This window comes from Engystomops pustulosus, chromosome 6 (genome assembly GCF_040894005.1).
Source record: "Engystomops pustulosus chromosome 6, aEngPut4.maternal, whole genome shotgun sequence".
Classification (NCBI taxonomy): Eukaryota; Metazoa; Chordata; class Amphibia; order Anura; family Leptodactylidae; genus Engystomops; species Engystomops pustulosus.
Window position 1 is genome coordinate 104,782,369 of NC_092416.1, and position 17,493 is coordinate 104,799,861.

General features: G+C 44.9%; 1 protein-coding gene and 1 long non-coding RNA gene across 8 annotated transcripts in view; one reads left to right on the plus strand and one right to left on the minus strand.

The window, feature by feature from the left end:
• The window catches only part of LOC140064067 (uncharacterized), a 109,301-nt gene extending 93,283 nt beyond the window's left edge, over positions 1-16,018 (plus strand). For all 3 annotated transcript variants that reach the window (XR_011847690.1, XR_011847691.1, XR_011847689.1), the window contains exons 2-3: positions 5,735-5,873; positions 15,520-16,018. This is a non-coding gene — a long non-coding RNA (uncharacterized lncRNA). The remainder of the gene's footprint in view (positions 1-5,734; positions 5,874-15,519) is intronic.
• RASIP1 (Ras interacting protein 1) overlaps positions 1-17,493 on the minus strand; it is a 600,616-nt gene that overhangs the window by 156,512 nt on the left and 426,611 nt on the right. The gene's annotated exons all lie outside the window — the stretch shown is intronic.

Here is a 17,493-nt window from a genome sequence, read left to right on the forward strand (position 1 = left end):
GTTCGTTATTCGATACGAGCACGCGAGCATCGGGAAAAACTTGTATCGAATAACGAGCACCCAAGCATTTTAGTGCTCGCTCATCTCTATTCCTTATATGTTCCCCTATTCTTATTTTTAGTTTCCTGCTGTTTCTTTCCACAAATTTTAACCCACATGGTCAGATTAACAGGTTAATGACAGAACAGGTGTCACAATTTATATGATTCTTTATCTTGTACAAAAAAAGACTCTTTGTTCCCCCAAAATTCTATTCTCCCTTATCTGTCCAATCCCTATTTTTAAATCTTTGGCATCCCTAACAGCTATACAAACCCTGTATCCTTGTATCCTTATTCTCTTCTTCCCTCACATAACTGGATATAATTATGTACTTAACCTGTTTACACTCCGCGTCCGATATATTGGACACTGAGCACAGTGACTACATCAGGAGTCACTAAGAGCCGACACTCCAGTCTAACACCCGTCGTTGGAGTGGGCTCCAATCGCGGGTGTTTAACCCATTGAATACCGCGGTCAGTGCGACCATGGCCTTTAAACTGCCTTCTGGAGATCTTTGCCCCACGATCGTTCTCCACGCCCCCCCCCCCCCCACCCCGCATCATCTTCAGGGGGTTCTGATTGTTGCTATGTCCGATCAAGACCCCAGTGCTGCCTGCAGGAAGTGCCTGATAATGCCATACATGACGTCATCTTGCTTGTTCATGTCCCATGGTGGAAGTAATAAAAAGTGCAAAAAAATGTATTCCATAAAAAAATAAATTAATAAATCAATAAAAATGTTCATAACATATAAAGAGACATATAATGCACAAAAAAGTGTAAATTATAACACAATCCCCACGTCCGTAACAACCCATAGAATAAAAGTAAATAATTGAACGCCATAAAAAAAAATTAAATGCCCGCCAAAAATTATGATTTTTATCCATTTAATCCCACACATAATGCTATGAAAAGTAATTTTAAAAAATGTACTCCAGAATGTTACCGTAGCAAAGTACAGCATGTCCCGCAAAAAAAAGCCATCAACCAGCTCCGTAGCCAAAAAATTAAACATGGTATATAACTCAGAATATGGCGATGTGAAAATTATAGATTTTTCTAATTTATTAAAACGTAAGAATAAATAAGTATGGTATTTCCTTAATCACCTATAGAATAAAGATAACATGATAATTAGACAATACTGTGAACACCAAAAAAAAAAGTTAAAAATCCAGTCCCGATTCAAATATTCAACAATAGGGGGATACCAACCCCAAAATGGTAACACTGGAAAAAGCATCTCATCCCGCAAAAAAAAAATGCTGTCACATGACCCCAATAACGAAAAAGTTAAAATTTTATAGCGTACAAAAGGAGTCAATGAGAAAACTAAAATTCTGGTAGCTGCAGGGCACTTCTTCCCTTCTGCGTCTCGCTGTTCGCCCATAAAACAAGTAACGGCCACATGTAAGGCGTCTCTGTACTCAGGAGAAATAGCATAACAAACTTTATGATGGGTTTTCTCTTTTTATCTTTTGGCTAAATGACCGTATAACTGACAAAATTTTACCTCCATTTTCATTTAATTACTATGAAGATCTTAAGAGCTTAACAATCTTCCTAAAAGTTGTTTCTAATAGTTTGAGGGTGCACATTTGAAAATGGGTTGATTATATAGGGGACTTTTAAGGCTAAATATTTAAAATTTCAATCAAAACCGTATTCATCCCCAAAATAGTTAATTCTGAAAATACGGAAAATCAATATTTGATTTGTAAGCCGTGTGGCATCAAAATAAATTATCCAGACATTTCAAAAGTTTTGAAAATGTAAAGTAGACTTATGGGAAATGTTATTGAGCAACTTATTTAGGTGGTAAATCTATATGCCTGAAAACGCAATGATTTCGAATTTCAAAATTGAAAATCTTTAAAAAAATTCATATTTTTTTTCAGTTTTTTTGTAAATAAACGCAAAACTTATCAGGCAAAATTTACCACTAAAATGAAGTACAACATGTTCGGTAAAAACAATCTCAGAATAATTTTGAATCTCAGAATAAAGTAACAACATTCAAAAGTTATAACCATATAAAGCGACACATGTCAGAATACAAAAAATGGGGCTGGGCCTTAGGCTACAAAATGTCCTTAAGGAGTTCATATGATTCGCCCTCTTAAATACTATTGTTGGTTTATCTGTGACAGCCTTATTTAGAACCGCGTCATTATTTATAAGGAGCCATTGTTTTTCAATGATTATTTTTACCTCCAATGCTTCCTTACAAAAATTGGTGACAAAGATGGGGTCCATAGGGGTTCTCTCTTTTTTGCTTTTATGTTTCTCATCCTGAGTACCCTCCACAAACTCTAAAAGGTTTTCTGCATAATTTCTTTTTTTAAAGGACATCTTCCACCAGGATGAAGGAATGTATGCAAATGAGCCTGAAGGGCTCCAGGCTCCATAGGTATTAATGGAGCCTGGAGCCCTTCAGGTTCATTTGCATACATTCCTTCATCCTGGTGGAAGATGCTCTTTAAATCTATCCACTATGACTTTAGCTTTAACTTCAAAGTCCTCCTGCTTACTACAGTTTTTTTTAAATTCTTTTAAGTTGTCTCTTCGGTATGTTCTCTATCCACGGACGATAATGACAGTTGTTAAACTCTATAAAACTGTTGACATCTGTAGCTTTGAAATAGCTTTTAGTGAAAATTTTATCTCCTTCAATGTAAATTTCCAAATCTAAAAAATTAATCTTTTTACTATCACTCTTGTGTGAAAGACAAATTGAATATAAAGGTTAAAAAAGTACAGTATTTTATTCTTTATACACACAAAAACCACATTAAAGTGTGGATATACTGATAAAAGGTTACTGTTGGAATAAATAATACTTCTCTTCAAATACTTCCGTGTACAGATTAGCGAAACTTGATGCGAATTTCGCACCCATGGCTGTACCGGAGGTCTGGTCTGGTCCGATCGGGACCCCAGAGGTGCCATAGCAGCGATCAGCCCCGGCGCGGGGGGGGGGGGGCGATCGTGGGGTAAAGACCCCCGGAAGGCATGTTAAATGCCGTGGTCGTGTTGACCGCGGCATTTAGCGGGTTAAACGCCCGCGATCGGAGCCCGGGGATGTCAACGGTAGATTACCGTTGAAATCCCGCGGCTAACGATGCCGGTTCGGCTGCTATGCAGCGCTGAATCGGCATCATCTCTGCGCAGTAGCTGTACTGCGCTGAGCGCTATTCGCGGGACTCAGCGCAGTACAGCTACGGCGCAGAGCGCTAAGGGGTTAATACAACCCAATACAATAATAAAAATTATATTTTTATTTTCTTTAAGTTCTTTTAAAGCTCTTCTTTTGATAACTTGTATGGGAAGTCGTAGGATCCTGGTTCTGGTATCATTGGATTCGTGGGATTCCCTGGATCACATTGATACCAAATCTGACCCATTTGCTATGGTCCTGTCCAGAGATATTTATATGTCTGGACCCAAGGGTGCTAGAACCTAAATCGACATACTGAAATGATACTACGGGAGCACCAGTTCCAAAAATGTATTTGCCCTTGGGCTGAGATGGACCATAACTCCATAACTGTCCCTAATCAATGTATTGGTCTTCAGAGACGATGCGACTGGGGAAATTCCACCAAGCCAGGTAACAATCTGCTAGCTCTATTAGGCTAATTAAGCGGAGGCTGGGGAAAAGTGAAGAATTTAAGTATGATAAGGCCTCCCTCTCCCAGGCCCTATTTATAACAGCGAGTAAATGGTCTCCGTTGATGGCTGCTGCTTTCCTTATTTGGTTGTCAGTCACTTTTGGTCGGTAGCCCAACTGGAGAAATTCAGACCTTAGCTCCAGGTGTTTTTCCAGGTCTGTCTTGTCTGAACTGATACAGTTGCAGCACGTAGCCTGGCTGTAAATGATAGACTGTCTGCTTTGTTTGGGGTGGAAGCTGTTATTTCTCAGGTAGGCTATTCTGTCTATTGGTTTATTGTTGTGGTTAAGCAGCTGTCTTTCATTTGTATTGTGGCATCCAAAAAGTGTATCTCCTTATCTGACTAGTTTAATTTCAGATTGATGGTAGGGTGAAAGTTCATTGGATTGAAGCAGGGCCTCCTCACCTGCAGTCCAGATGATCAGAATGTCATCAATGTAACGGAGGTAGACCATGGGTTTTGTGGTACATGTAGATAAGTAAGCACCATCTAGTTCAACCATAAAAAGTTTAGCATACTTTGGTGCACATCTTGAACCCATTGATGTTCCCATGCATTGTAGTTACAGATCCTCTCCAAATGATTCTGTCAATGTAGATGCCGACATTTTGACAGATCGAGTTAACTCCCGATACTATTGGTCTCCCTTTCAGGGGTGTCACCCCCATATGAACCTTTGGAAGACAGTAGAAAGTCGGCATCACCGGGTTAGCTGTGGTCATAAACTCAAACTCTTCATCACTGATGAGTCTATGTGACCTAGCCTCCTCAAGAATATTCTGACGTTCCAACTGATAATCAGCTGTATTTTTGTTTGATGGTCAGATTTACCACCAGCTCAGGGGCACAGCAATGGAGCTCCCTCATATGCTAAAATTAACAAAAAATTGCGTGGTGCTGCACCTTCCCTCTTATGAGCTGTCCTTAACGGTCCTAGATGGATCCAGCAAACATCCACTATTCAATAATCCAGTAGAAGAAACTCTTTTGTGACCGGAGCTCAAAAACGAAAAAGACGATCCATGCACGTTTCCTCCTTATTTGTGCACCAAACACAAGGGATCACTTTCAGGGATAAGTCACCATTCAGATCAGAAACCGTAAATATTTTCACTCCTGTCCTAGTCTCCTCCACTCACTGCATATAAGAGACATATCCAGACATAGTGTAGACAGTTTCAAACTTTTCAAACTTTTATTTCCAGTTCTACTCACATATGTAGATAAAAAATGCACATATCACAAATAACTCCACGAGGACGCCAATCCTTGCCAAGGATTGACGTCCTCGTGGAGTTATTTGTGGTATGCGCATTTTTTATCTACATATGTGAGTAGAACTGGAAATAAAAGTTTTAAAAGTTTGAAACTGTCTACACTATGTCTGGATATGTCCCTCATATGCTAACTTGCTCTTGGGCTGGTGGGAGGCTACATGCGCCTTTAGTGCGGTTTTATGTGTATTGAATTAAAAGTTATATTTTAGCACAATTATTACTTGTACCCCTACTAAGCTATTTTTTATATTTCATTACCTCACTGGGGTGTTCTATTACACAACTGTTGATTGTTAAAATGATGTGATTATGCAACTTCATATTTAAATACATAGGGCCACATGCATTTCTTTAATATTACTTGGTCGATGGGACTTTGGGGTACAGCTAATTGAACCCCTCTATTGACCTCCGTAATAGTCATATTCACCTACATCTCATTGGGGAAGTGCCTGTGGTGGGATCCTCCCGCCATTTTTGGGGCTTATACCATGATCCCATTGCCTAGCAGAGTGATAATGGGATGCCCAGTTTTTTTTGTTTTTTTTTGGGTACAAGCTAGGGTAATCCTAGTGGTTGTTGCCCAGACCGGGGTATCATTCCCCTGGTTAAAAGTGCTTGATTGCCTTTTTTCTCTTTTTCTTACCAGTTTGCACTGTGTACTCTATTTTGAGATTCTTTTGTGTAGTCTATATTGTCCTTGTCCTCCCCAAATTCCCTCTTGTCTTTTCCCTTAGTGGCTTGACAGAGGCCCCAGGTGAAACCTAACTATCACCCAGGCAGAGGAGTGTTATCGTCAAGCCCCGAGGCTGCCTGTCTCCTGCTCTGTGAATTAAAGGGATTCTGATATACAATCTGACCCCAACCTCCACTATGGTGAGAATAATATTTCTTAATGTTTCTTAATGTTAAATGTCAAGGGTCCAAATTCCAACAGGAAACGGAAATTAGCACTTGTTGAACTGCGCAGGCAGAAGGCCAAAGTAACCTTACAAGAAACCCACTTTGATAATACAGGATCTTTTGCCTTTGCACGTCATCGATACGCCCTAGCATACACAGCACCCAACCTCCACAAGAAAGCAGAAGTAGCTATCCTAATATCCCTCACATGCCCCATCCAGATCTCTTCCACATATGTTAACTGCTAGGGATGATACCCGATTCTCCCGGGGACACTACATGGTGACCCTATCCTGCTCAGTAATGTGCCACCTATGAGATCTATGGTGCATCTTGTGTTGTTGCCTCTCTAGTGGCACGTTAGGCAATACAGGGTTACTGCATCAACATTGGTAGCAGAAATGCGAAAGCTAAATTGCACTCCAAACGAGAACTCCGGCAAAGGCTGACCCATATGGAATCGAATGTAACCAATGCTCCCACTAGAGGCTACATACAGTGGCTAGTAGGCCTTTGCGCTGAGTTGAAGAAACTCCAACTACAGTCAGTTGAGAAACTGCTGGTGTATTCTAAGCAGTTCAACTATGAGAGGGGAAACAAGCCACACACATTGCTAGCGCATCAACTGAGAGGAAGACAGGAAACCCAGGTACCCCGTGTCATACGAGACCCTCATGGAGCACTGATCCATGACCCACAATCTATAGCAAAGCATTTCCACACCTATTTTTCTTAACTCCCTAATACCCTACCGTATTCAAATCCAAAAGTAACACCCAAATAAATTAATTCCTAAAGGCCTGCAACCTTCCTAAACTTCCCCAATCTTCCCCTTCAGCTTCAGCTTCCCCTTAGAAACTTTAAAAACCCCTGCAACCCCAGACGACCTAAAAGACATAATAAAAACACTCCCGGGGGCGTGGCCTAGCTATGGTGGCGCACAGACGTATCCTGCACTAGCTCCCGCTCTGACCCCCAATCTAAGCTGTTTAACAAGGCCATCCAGCTCCATCCAACAGCCTAGATGGGTCCCAAAAAGAAGGTAGACCCCAAGGCGCCCAGCGCTCCCCCAACCAGGACGGCGGCGAGGGGTATCGGGAAGTACCTTACCCCGGCAGCAGCTCCTACATCCCAGCCACGAGGCGCCAACATGGCGGAGGGTCCGGATGTGGCGCACGCATCCCGCTCGCTCTCCGCGCTGGACGCGGGAGCGGGCGGAGAGGAAGTCCCCGCGTCACCTGGCAGCACCAAGCAGAAGTCGGCTGCAACCCTGCTTCCCCGCGGAGCCCCGAGGGCGGCCGGAGACCTGCGCCGCTCAGTCAAGATGGCGGCGCCCAGCACCTCCGCTGCCGAGATGCCCATGAGTGTGGATGAGCGGGGCGAACAGGAGGCTACTGGAGCAGCCCGCTCTACAGGTGAGCGACAGTCCCCAGAGCAGAGGAACACACCTGCAGGGACTCCCACAGAGGTAGCAGCGCTCATTAAGGGAAAGGCTGCATACAGCAAAGGGACAGTACAGGACTTGGCAGCATGCCCAGCTAGACCACAGGTAGTCTCAGCACCTGAGGACACAGATTATGCCCCAAAGTGCAGCCCATGTGCCCAACACCTTGCTGGGCCCCCTCATGATGAGGTGAGCATACGAGTTTTTCAGGCACAGTCACCCTCTTCTTTCTGGGCGCACTCCGCCGGCCCCTCCCAGGCATCTTTGGGACCGCACGGGCCTCCACAATCTAGAAGCCCATACGAGGCACCTCACTCCCCAATCTTGTGGCCTTCGCAGGGGGAAGAATGGCCCTCTACACCTGCTGGGGGTTCTCCAGCAGACATTCCCCCTTCCTCCTCCATACCAGTACCTACCCAGCAGGGCCCAGATGATCTAGGCCCCAGGATGTCTCCATACTCTGACGGCTCTCTTTCGCCTCCCCAACTGCCCGCTATGATGTTGTCACAAGAAATGGGCGCTTTAGCCGAATTGCGAGCTCTACGTACACACCTCCGCTCAATTCCCACTAGGGAAGATATGGAAAGTTACGTAGCCAGACTGGAACAGGCGTATACTATGGAGCTAAATGCAGTGCGAGAAGATGTTCAGAGAGTAGCCACTGGGGTCACCAACGTGGAAGACACCCAGGCTACCCTCAGTGAACGAGTAGACAACCAGGACTCTATCCTAGCTGCACATGCCTTCCAACTTCAGTTCCTAGCTGATCAACTGGATGATACCGAAAATAGGGGTCGTCGGAATAATATTCGAGTGAGAGGGCTGCCTGAAACAGTTGAAGCTGCTCAACTGCATACCACTCTACAGCAAATCTTCAACTCCCTATTGGAGGTTCCAGAACACACTCCCTTGGAGTTGGATAGAGCACACCGCTCCCTACAAGCCAAGCCTGCCGCCCGAGATCCCCCTAGGGACGTCATCTGCAGAGTGCACAAATACCAACTCAAAGATGCTATCATGTCCAAAGCAAGGGAGGCAGGAGAAATTAGGTTCCAAGGTGTAACCCTACAGTTGCTTCCGGATCTTTCCCGCCTCACGCTACTTAAGCGCAAGGTGCTCAAGCCATTCCTAGGAGAACTACGACAAAGGAATATACCCTACACGTGGGGGTTCCCATTTTGCCTTCACATCCGCCACGCAGATAAAAGATACACCTTGCACCACCCGATGGATGTCCCGGGGCTCTCTGCTGCACTGGGATTCCCAGCCCCACCTATAAATGAGTGGCCGAGACTCCCGGTCCCTGGGGGAATGAGAGGAGGAGGTCCCCCTCTTCCAAGGCCGGCTAGACCTCCAAGGCGCAGAGGTCGTGGGGCCCGAGAGGGTGGGGCGCGCCCAGCGTCTCCACGACAGCCGAGAGACCCTCGCCCCTGAGTGGTCTGATACTTTGACCCGCCGCAACGGGTCTCACATAGTACATATATGAACGTGATGCCTCTCCATTGAATGCTAGTTTCAGATAAGTGAATATGACAAACCAATCTTTGAATGTATCTTCCATGGTCTGATCTGATGGGTATAGGTATGTCAGTCCTAGCCGAGCTTGCCTAGCTCTCTGTGTCTTATCTGACATATACACCCTGCATTAGGAGATCCGAGGCGGGTTCATATACAGCTATATTGATGCTGGATGGTTCTCATTACACACTGTTTCTTGTTATGTTAATATACAGCCTATAGGGGGTCCATGCTGTCTGCTTCTCCGCTCTAGCTAGCTATCTCCCCCCCTGGGGTAACGCGTACAACAGGTTTGTCCGCGTATATACATTAGCTATACCCCTCCAAACTTTGGTTTGGTAAATCAGTTTATTGTGTTATTAGTTTTCTTTTTGTACCGTTTATATCTATAGTAGATATTTTGTTATTTTGTCAGGACTGCAACTGCCCTGTCTTGTCAATTATTCCCCTTACGTATATTACTGTTTGTGTGCGTCAATCCCCCCTGTGTGCTTACCTATTGTTCCCTCCCCTAATCCCCTGCCCACATTCAGCTCAGGGACCACATACGTTAGGGCTCCGTATATCCCCCACACATGGCGACGGTGAAACTTGGGTCGCTGAATGCTCGGGGGCTAAATGTCCCACAGAAACGATCCCAGATTCTCTATGGCATGCATAGGCAGGGCGTCAGGGTCCTATTCCTGCAAGAGACACATTTCAAAACAGGACACTTCCCAGAGATCAGAGACCGATACTTTAACACCTGGTTCCACAGCTCCAATCCTGACTCACGCTCTAGGGGCGTGTCAATTGCGATCCATCGTACCCTCCCACATGTTGTCCTGGACGAGCGTCTGGATGAGGCAGGCAGATACGCATTTATCAAACTGCAAATCTTTGATCAAACTTTTACATTTGCAAACCTATACCTGCCGAATCGCGCCCCTGTCACAGTCGGTAGGAGGATACTACATGAGTTAGCAATGTTCTCAGAGGGGGTACTAGTGCTTGGAGGAGACTTTAACTTCCCTCTAGATGTCCAATTAGATACCTCTTCGGGAAAGAGTCACATCCCTCTACGACAGTTGGGTCCTTTCAAAAAAGATCTGCATAATCTTCAATTGGTTGACATTTGGCGGATTCTCCACCCTAAAGATAAGGATTATACCTATTATTCCCCAGCGCATGATTCGTACAGCCGCATAGACTTCTTTCTTATCCAACACCGGGCCCTCTCGTGGGAGCCAGCGGCCTCCATAGGCAATATTGTTCTGTCAGATCATGCGCCAATCTATCTGTCGGTCACCATCCCCACAATTGCCAAGAGACCTTGGTCCTGGCGCCTGAATGATCACTTGCTTAAAGATGCGCTTTGTGTACAAGATATAAAAAAAAACATCGAATCATGTGTGCTCTCCCAGGAGCTTCGTCCCGAAGTCCTCCCAATGAAGTGGGAAGCACTTAAATGCGAACTTAGAAGCCGCATTACAGACCACGGAGTCAGATTAAAGAGGGAGAACTCCGCCAAACTCACCTCATTATTGAAACAATTACACCAACTGGAATCCAGACATAAGTCGGACCAGAGCTCTGAGGTCTTAGCAGATCTGATACTCACTAGAGACGAGATTAGGGCTCTACTAGACAGGAAGTCCTTGGCACAGAGAAGGCAGTTTAAAAGCCATTTATACGAACATTCTAATAAGTGCGGACGCTCACTTGCGCGGTTCATACACACTAGATCCGGACTCACACATATCCCCCGCATCAAAACAGCAGGGGGCGAGATTAAACACAACCCAGTAGATATTAGTGCGGCATTTGGCGAATACTACTCCCGGCTATATAATATAAAAGGACAGTTAGCTGATCAAGACCCAGCCTCCTCGCTAGAGGAAATAGAGACATATATAAAGGACACTGCTTTGCCCCCTATTGAGGAGGAGGCAATCGGAGCTTTGGAGTCAGACTTTAGTGCTGATGAAATTCTCTCGGCCATTAAGAAAACACCCTCTGGTAAATGCCCCGGACCTGACGGTTTCTCTCCGGCCTTCTATAAGATGTTCAAAGAGGCTCTTATTCCATTCTTAACAAAGTTTTTCAACGCCGTCTCTCCTGACATCGCCTTCCATCCGCAGTCCTTGGAGGCCAACATCAGTGTCCTTCTGAAACCAGGTAAAGACCCTCTCTCAACGGCCAGTTATAGGCCTATTTCTCTCTTAAACGTGGACCTGAAGCTGTACTCCAGGATTCTGGCGGATAGACTAGCCCCCCACTTACCGAAAGTAATTAACACTGACCAGGTGGGATTTGTCAGGGGTAGAGAGGCCAGAGATAATTTAAATAAAACATTTCTCCTGATGGCACAGGCCAAGAAAAGATCAATTCCTGCTTGCCTCCTGTCAATAGATGCAGAGAAAGCCTTTGACAGGGTGCACTGGGGCTTTCTGTCTGGGGCACTTTCTCACTTGGGCTTGGGTCCCAAGTTCTTGGGGAGAATCCTGGCCCTCTATAGGAATCCTAAGGCTAGGGTCAGAGCAAATGGCTTTTACTCGGCTCCAATTCAGATCAGTAACGGCACGCGCCAAGGTTGCCCTCTCTCCCCCCTCCTTTACGTAATAGTAATGGAGCATTTGGCTAATGCCATTAGAAACAATTCTGCAATACAGGGCATCCAAGTTGGGCAACGTCACTATAAAACAGCGCTGTTTGCAGATGATCTGCTGTTATACATCTCCCAACCAAGGATCTCGCTACCATCTTTGCTCAGTGAGCTGGAGACATACAGCCGGCTGAGTAATTTTAAAATTAACTTCAGCAAATCCGAGGCTTTAAATATATCTCTCCCAGCAGACGATATCCAAGTGGTGAAAGATCATTTCCCATTCCGTTGGCGCCCCACATCCATTACGTACCTGGGAATCCAAGTCCCCACAGATCTCTCAAAGATATATGCCATTAACTACTTACCCCTACTAGAACGTACTCTGACAGACCTGACCTCATACAATAGGAAACAATTGTCTTGGTTCGGCCGAATCAACGTAATCAAAATGGACATCTTGCCCCGTTTCCTCTACATCTTCCAGGGAGCTCCCATAATTCCACCATCCTCCTTCTTTAGATCGTTGCGCTCTGCCATATTGCGGTTCATTTGGGGGACATCTCGCCCGCGTATAGGCTGGCGAACCCTGATCAAACCAAAATCAGCAGGAGGGGTAGGCCTACCGGATTTCAGAACGTATCACCAGGCCTCAGTCCTGGTTCGGTTGATAGATTGGCACTACCACCTACACACTAAGCAGTGGGTAAGACTAGAACAATATAGTTCCCCGGTTCCCATCCGTGTTCTGCCTTGGATATCTTCCCAACAGATTGAAATTGAACCCCAAACTCTATTTCTAGCCCAGACCCTAAAGATGTGGAGGTCACTTATCCAACGGAAAGTTTTGTCCCGACCATTCAGTCCCCTCACGCCACTGTTCTACAACCCGGACTTCCAACCAGCCTTTTCTAGAACCAAATTTTTGGGCCGTTCCAGCCATGAAGATATACGCATGCATGATATTCTTGGGGAAGCACCAATTCCATCACAAACGGAGCTATTGGACCTGGCCACCTCCTCCAATCTCTCATGGCTGGAAATGACTCAACTGGGAGTATTCCTTAAGGGACCGGGGTCCGCCGCTGCCTTCAACGCACCACTAACCCCATTTGAGACTCTGTTCCGCACGAACCCCCCTCCGGAACATTGCATCTCGCAAATCTACGGCCTCCTCATAAAAGAGTCAGATAGTTCGCCACCGCCCTTCCTTGACAAATGGGCTAAGGATTTGAACGTCTCATTGTCTCCTAGGGACTGGGACAGGGCGTTTCTGTTCACACACAAACTCTCTATAGCATGCACTGCACAAGAGAGAAACTATAAAATCCTTTCCAGGTGGTACAGGGTCCCAACCCTACTGCATTCAATCTACCCCTCGATTCAGGACACATGTTGGAGATGCGAGAGCGAGAGAGGTGACATGTTGCACATTTGGTGGACATGCCCTAAAATCACCCATTTCTGGAACCTGGTGTTTGAGGTATCATCTTCTGTGACTGGCATACTCGCCCCCAAAACCCCTGAGGTGGCATTACTGTCCATTCTGCCGGGCACCATAAAGAAACAGAAGGGTTCTCTACTGAGGTTTTTTCTCATTGCTGCCCGCACAACCATACCTCGTAAGTGGCGCACTAATACTCCACCGTCTATCTCTGAGTGGGCTCAGGAGCTCATGGCCATTTTTCGTATGGAGGAGCTGATGGCGGACACCCTCGGCACCACAGAGAAGCATATACAATTGTGGCAGCCTTGGGTGGTTTTTCGGGAATCCCAGAGATTCAGAGACCTCTTAGGCGCTAACACTTAGACCATATCTTCTTGCTGCGCGATGCTCCCTCCACTAACCGTCCCCTTCCTTCGTATGTCCCTAGTCTTATTCCTGTATTTCTTGTAAAATGTCCTCCCCATGTCCTGACAATTTGTTAATAGGTGTCTAAGTTCCACAGAATCTTCCTTATATCGTCGGGAGGCCTCTAACTCAGGTACTCCAACAAATGTAGCGATGAAGGCACTGGAATAGTGGAACACAATGTCTGAGGCAGTGGTTGCTACCTCCCTTCCATATCCCGTAGTTACTATGGGTGATAAGCTCTCATTCATATGAGTTCCATCCTGATGGATACATAGATCTGGTCACCCTCATACACTAGGCTACAACCTGTGATTCTACACTATTGCTTCCACCCGGACTGAGAGCTGATGAGGACAATACCATGTCTACAACATGCATCATTAAAGCCTCTCCTGGCATTCTCATGCGGACACCTACCGTTAATGTATTACTTTATATATAGCTGTTATGTTCGTTATCTATATGTGTTTATTTGATGTAATCTTTAAAATCCTAATAAAATGATTGAAATAAAAACACTCCCCAACAGCAAATCACCAGGGCCAGATGGGTTCACATACTTATATTACGAGACATGCTCCCAAACACTGAAGGGGAGACGCCCCCACCACATTTTGCCACTCCTATATTATCCTGATCCCAAACCCTGGGAGGGACCCCCTGGAGTCCTGGAATTACACGCCAATCGGCTCAGTTAAAAATCTTCACAAAATTATTGGCAAATTGTATGCTGCAATGGATCCTCCAGCTGATACATAAGGATCAGTTGGTATTTATACCTTGCCACTAGGGAGGCAACAACACAAGACGCAGATCTCATTGACGCAGTTAATAGAATGGATGATCAGGCTCTCCTGCTCAGCCTTGATGCCGAGAAGGCCTTTGATCGCCACTCCTGGACCTTTATGTACCAGGTCCTTGACTCAATGGGGTTCCAGGGGCCTTTTATACGCGCACTCCAGGGACTCTACTCCAAACCCACAGCTACTATTAAATTACCTCCCCCTCATTCCCCCCATACTTATCCAAAACGGAACCCGGCAGGGATGTCCCTTTTCTCCCCTCCTATTTGTCCTTTGCATTGAGCCACTGGCAGCCATAATACGTCTAGACCCCAGCATACACAGTGTCAGAATACGGGACAGAGAATACAAACTGCCCCTATTTGCAGATGACATACTTCTCACCGTAACCCAGCCCCTAATCTCCCTACCTAATTTAGAAGCCCACTTAGCCCAATTTGAGAAGTTATCTGGATACAGTGTTAACAATACCAAAACAGAAGCCCTACCTATCACCCCCCTCCCTCTACTACCTAGCTTAACTCCGAGCTAACTTCAACTTTAAATGGCAGGAGAATACACTAAAGTACTTAGGAATCGACATTACATCATCTTATACCACTCTTAACTTAGCCTCCCCCTTACACTCCGTGCAATTAATACAATTAAGAAGTCCATCTTACCTAAATTACTGTACTATTTGTACTAATGCCAATCCCTCTCGCTACCCTTCGATCATTACAGGCCTCTCTACTCCAATTCATTTGGGCTAATAAGAGCCACAGTGAGGACAAATCAGTATTGTTTGCACATAAAAGCAAAGCCGGATTGTCAGTCCTGGCCTGGTCAAGTGTTACCCGGCCATACCTGCTTGGTCCAACCTCTGGACCTTCTCCAGATGGATGGAGATTGAAAAACAGTTTACCCTAACTCCTTCCTATGAAACACAGCAGCTTCTCGACTTATGCAATCTTTACTAGGCCCCATAGCTTTCACATACAAGATATGCCACCTCCTCCAATGTAGGGGCAACACTGATAAGGTTTCAGAACCCACTCTATTTGAACACATCTGCAAAATGAGTCAACACACGGCCAGCCTGATCTCTTACATTTACATGATGCCCCAATTTTCCAACCCTATATGACCAAATGGGAGGCCATAGTGGGAGCCCCTATCGAGTGGAAGACTTGGTACCAAATATGGCATAAAGCAGCCAAGACCTCTATGTGTATTTCCTATAGGGAAAATCAGTACAAACTACTATATCACTAGTACCACACACCATCACTGCTACACTAGCTGTTCCCAGATACCCATGATGTGTGTCAGGCTAAGTGAGGCACGCTAGAACACATTTTTTTTGGACATGCCCCTCAATACAACCATTTTGGATAGAAGTACAAGATCTTATCTACTCTCTCTCCTCCATACAGATACCGCTGAATCCACTATTTTACTTGTTAAATGTTCCTCCCCTTCCAGGGGAGGAACAGACTTACACCTAATCACAGCAGCAAGATGCCTGATAGCGAGCAATTGGAAGAGAATATCGCCCCCAACACTGCTGGAACTTCAAGCAAGGATCCAAGAGGTCCGTAGCATGGAACAAATGAAAGCATCTCTAAACAATACAGTTGCCACCTTCAATAAGGTTTGGAAACTCTGGGAGACACACTGGGCCAAGATGTATTTGGGATGACTGAAACCACACACCCCCTTACCTTTTTTAACATTTCTTCCCTTTGTAGTCTATGTGTTATATGCTATGTCTTAGCCATGTTGTTATCCAACTTTGGATCTACCCCCACCAATGCTATATTCAGAATGTTCTATGCTGACGTTGATCCTATTGAACCCCTAGGGTATACTACCCTCCTAAAGTAGGAACACCTATAGCATGGTAACATGTTTCTTGTCATAGTTCTCAATAAAAGTTCACATCATATATCTCTCTGTGTTTCAGCATATTTTTTTAAAAAATACAATTGATAAAAAAAGAAGCCCAATCTCACTGTGGCTGAGCTCCAGAGATGCCGAAGGGAGATGGGAGAAAGTTCCACAAAGTCAACTAACTATCACTACAGCCCTCCAGCATTTGGGGCCTCTCCTGTGCAATACATATGAAAGCCTACCTACAGTTTGAGAAACAAACACATAAAAGACTCCCGACTATGAGAAACAAGATTCTCTGGTCTGATAAGATGAAGATTGAACTTTTTGGTGTTAATTCTAAGCGGTATGTGTGGATAAAACCAGGCACAGCTCATTACCTGCCAAATATAACAGTGAAATATTGTGGTGGCAACATCCTGCTAAGGGAGTGTTTTTCAGCGCAGGGACAGGACAACAGGTTGCAATTGAAGGAAAGATGAATGCAGCCAAGTACACAGATATCCTGGATCAAAAGCTCTTCCTGCTCTGGGCCTCATACTGGGCCAAAGGTTCACCATCCAAACATGACAATGACAAACACACAGCTAAGCACAACTCAACACTGAGCAAAGGGTCTGAATACTTAAGACCATTTCTATGACCATTTCTTTTACCATTGTGCGGGATTAACAATAATTTTGTTTTATTGTATGGGACATAGCGATACTGTATTTGTGGGATTAGTATGATTTTCACTTTTCTGAAGGCATATTTATTAATTTATTTTAAAACTTTTTTAGTAACTTTTTTACTTCTCAAACTACTGGGACATAAACATGCAATCATTATGCAAGATATTATCACTGTCAGCCTATGCAATCACATATGCTGACATACTGCCTATAAAATCCTGTCTGTGACAGCAGTTTACAGACTTTACGATGGACAGCCCAGTGTTTTTTGATGCAGCTCTGGTGATGAGCTCTATAATACTATGTCACTGAGAGCTAAGTGGTTAGTACTATTGGCCAAAGGGTATGATAAACTGAGTACATAGAGTGAATAGTGCACGGTTCCCTAGCTCTATCACTTGCTACATACAAGGGCTTGCATTTAACAATTAATTTAGTTATAATTTTAAAAATAAACAACTTGAAAGTGAAATAATGAAGTATTGATGAGTGGACATGAACTGCAATGTTCAGCTCAAGCTCAATTGCACGTAAAAATGGGACCTTTTCTCAAATACTCTTAAAAAGTCCTGTGAGAAACACATACCTTATGGGAAAAGCATAAGAGGAATAAGAAACAGCCATTGTGGCTAACTAGTCTTGTTAGGAAAGCAATAAGCGAGAAAGATAAGGTGTTTAACCCCTTACCCACATGTAATAGTACGTCACATGTCGGGTCCCGATGCATAGAGAGGACTCGCGGGCCAAGCCCTCTCCATAGCCGGTAAATCTTTGCTGCATATTGCAGCAAAGGCATACTGGTAACATCCGCGAACGGTGCCGGCACAGGGTGTTTCCCTGCTA